This window comes from Phodopus roborovskii, unplaced genomic scaffold (genome assembly GCF_943737965.1).
Source record: "Phodopus roborovskii unplaced genomic scaffold, PHOROB, whole genome shotgun sequence".
NCBI lineage: Eukaryota > Metazoa > Chordata > Mammalia > Rodentia > Cricetidae > Phodopus > Phodopus roborovskii.
In genome coordinates, this window is record NW_026125489.1 from 5,757,648 (window position 1) to 5,761,061 (window position 3,414).

Sequence of the window (3,414 nt, forward strand, 5' to 3'; positions counted from 1 at the left end):
GGTCTGTGGAATCATTACACCCTCGCCTTCACACAACAAAATGCTCAGAGTCTATTTCACATGCTGTGCCGGGACCAGAGATTGTTGGCCAGCTTATTTTTCTAAAATCACCCAAGCCTATGTACAAAGACACCTTTCTCGTGAGGATAGATATTAACAGTCCCAAATATGGTGTCAAAAAACTTACAGTTGGTAAAGTGTAGGAGCTATAACTTTTAAAACCTTCGGGGAGCTGGATGGCGTTGCAGGGGTTCGGCCTGCCAGTGATTCGGAACAAAGTTTCACTTGATACAATGTATTTTTTTAATCACATAGATGTTTGGACTTTACTAACAAGACAGTTTCTCATCATTGTTTCGTCTGGTACCCGTATCACACCATGGGGTAGAGGCTGTACTATTGTCTCCATCCTTAGGCTAATGATACAGTAGCACTCAGAGACACGCATCTTCTGTCCTCCATTGAGTTATTCTGCATCTTCACTAAAATGATATGTCCCGTCTATACTTTCCATATGAAGATTGGGGATGCCCCCCTCAGAGTCGCTGAGAAACGGATGTAGTAGAAACTGGAAAAGTCCCAAAGGTGTGGTGACGTCGTGTGGCGTGAAGAGCTCACTTGGATGTGACGCGAGGTAAACTACATTTGGAGGCATCATTTTTAGGAAGTAAGCACCTGAACTTTACAAACCCCTTAGAGGCACAAACGTGTGAAGCCTTTTTATTCCTATTATTACATAGATGACAGAACAAGCAGGCAGAGAACAGGCATGGAGAGATGATTAGCTGGTGAACACCAAATAGACATCGACGATGGTGTCACCAACATCATCTTTTCACCTGAGAAGTCACAACCTGCTTTGCTGGCCATTGGGCTTGGTGTTAGGAAGTAGTTGTAAATAACAATAACAGGGTACCCCTGTGAAATGTTAGTCTAACGAGGGTGGCGTGTTTCTAACTCAGCAATGAAGCTGAGTATAAAATATAAAGGAAGGGGGGTTGACCTCAGTGTGAAAGGCCCTGTCTGGGGGAGCCTAACAAAAGCTGGAGGTGTCGAAGAAGCCACTTTGAGAAGATGAAAGTTGATCCTAATTTCGTGAGGAATTATCACCTGCTTTCTCTGTTGTCTTCTATTTTTCTCGTTTTATTCTTCAGCACTATTGATACGCTGATACAGATTTTACGGCATTGAAAGTAAGTTGCAAGGTTCTAGGGTGCTAGTTGTTGATGCAACAGTCAGAGGACAAATTCTCTCGACTGCTACATGAAGCCACCCACATTCGTCTATGACCTTCAGTGGTTCGTGGCAGCCAGCATGTGTTCGCACTTCCCTGAGGGCCGTCTCTCAAGATGAGCTGATTCTGGCTGGATGTGGCCAGGGACCCTGCTTCACACTGAACTGTCTTTACTCTTACTGCTTCCCTGTAAGACAGAGGCAGGGTGACAGGATGACTGTGCTCTGGTGTCCCTTCCTTCTTGGATCTGCAGACTATTTGAGCCTGTTTTTCACATAGCAATGTAAAAAATTCAAGGACAGAATCAGAAATATGGGGGGGTGGTCTTTTAAGTCCTAATAGACTCAAAAAATTTGCACGGCTGTAGTTCTTACTATGATTCCATTGATCAGAATACGCCAGGGGCTACTAACCTCAAAGCCAAGGACAGGAGAGACATAATCTATCTGTTAAGGGCTATACCAGGAATGCACACGGAGAAGGGCAAATTGCTAGGGTTGGAGTTCCACCTCCACGACTTCTGGGCATTAGTGAATAATAGATATATACCTTACAAGATTGTGTGTCTGCAATATATCTGATTTAAATAATTGGCTTCAATAAATTCCCAGAAGGATGGTTTAAATATGTGCTGAGTATACTAAAGACATGGTTAGTATCACCTTCAAATGATAGATTCCTAAATTATAGTCAACAAGGCAGCTCCTTGCTGTTAGTGTAAGTGACACAACTTCTAAGTAGGTTGTCGCTGTTATTGGACTTGTAAAAACATACCGGTTACACATTTCAGAGAAGACTAGAAAATGTGAGAGACAGAGTAAAGGCATACAAGTTTGAAAATGTGTATGAATTTATGTATCAATGCCCTGGACAGAGTTAGAAATCACCAAGTGTGTATATGCATTCCCTGAAGGGCAAGGACATGGGATAGCCATGTGATGGAGTGTTGTGGTTTAATAAGGATGGGGATACACAAACAGGCCGAATAGATGTTTATTCAGGGAGAAATAACTTACAACCTAGACAGATGTACACCAGCAGGTTCCACTGGATGCTCTCCTGTGCGTCCGGCCAGCAAGAGAGAGCTCCAGGGCTCCTTCTCAGACCTAGTTCCCCAGGTCACTTCCGCCCTGGCTCCACCCCCAGTGGGCGTGGTCAGTGCCACAAATGCGGACAAAGTGAGCATCTCCCTACAATGGATGCCACAAGTGTAAAATGTTATTTGAGACAGGCTATGCTATACAGCCAGTCAACTAGATCACCATGGAACTCAGGCGAGCAATTACTGTAGATTGGAGGTGAGCCTCTGGCGCAGACAGGGTTGGTGTGAGCTGAGGTTAAATGTGAGAGTGTCCAAGCAGAGGAATAGGAATAGGAGTCAGCAAGGGCGCATAGTCAGGTTTCACATACCTTAGCCGGAAAGCATAGGGACTGACAGCCTAGAGTAGATGGCTTTTTGGAAATAATAACAGTAACAACAGAACAGCTAGTCCTGTGCGGTCCAGGCTGTGAGATGGGGACTCTTGGCGTCTTTTACACACACTGTAATGTCATGGGAGGCACCACTTAGGTAAATACTGTGCACTTGTTTAAGAAGTTCTTCAATGATATAAACTAGTCTGTTGGATCAAGCAAGGAGAGTGATGGCTTTAATAACTAGCCCTTGCTTGTTCCTGCCTCTGGTAGTGTTCTAAAGCCTTTGTGGAAGCTAATCAATTCGCTTGAAAGTTCAGACCATTAATTCCCATGACTGACTACGGCCAAGTAACTCTTATACATGGGATTAAAAGGTAGAAAGAAATCAACTCTATTGGCACACAGTCAGACATGGAGTGAGGGTTATCATACAACTGTGACCAGGGAGTGATATATTTGTCAGGGAGAGAAGAGAGTGAGGCAAGGGAAAAACAGGGAGGTGGGGGGAAGAAAGGAGAGAGGGAGGGAGGGACAGACAGACAGACAGGCAGACAGACAGACAGACATGACTATGGGGGGCAGAGAGACACAAACAGAGAGTCTAGGGACTTGGCTAATAAAGTTATGATGCTGAGAAACTTTATACTCTTCATTGAACAAGGCAGGGAACCAGGAAAGCCTGTCTGGGTACTGGATGCACATGAAGCTGACACATTAATTAACACAGGGGTAAGAAGAGCTTTGAACCTGCTCTAAGTTCTTGG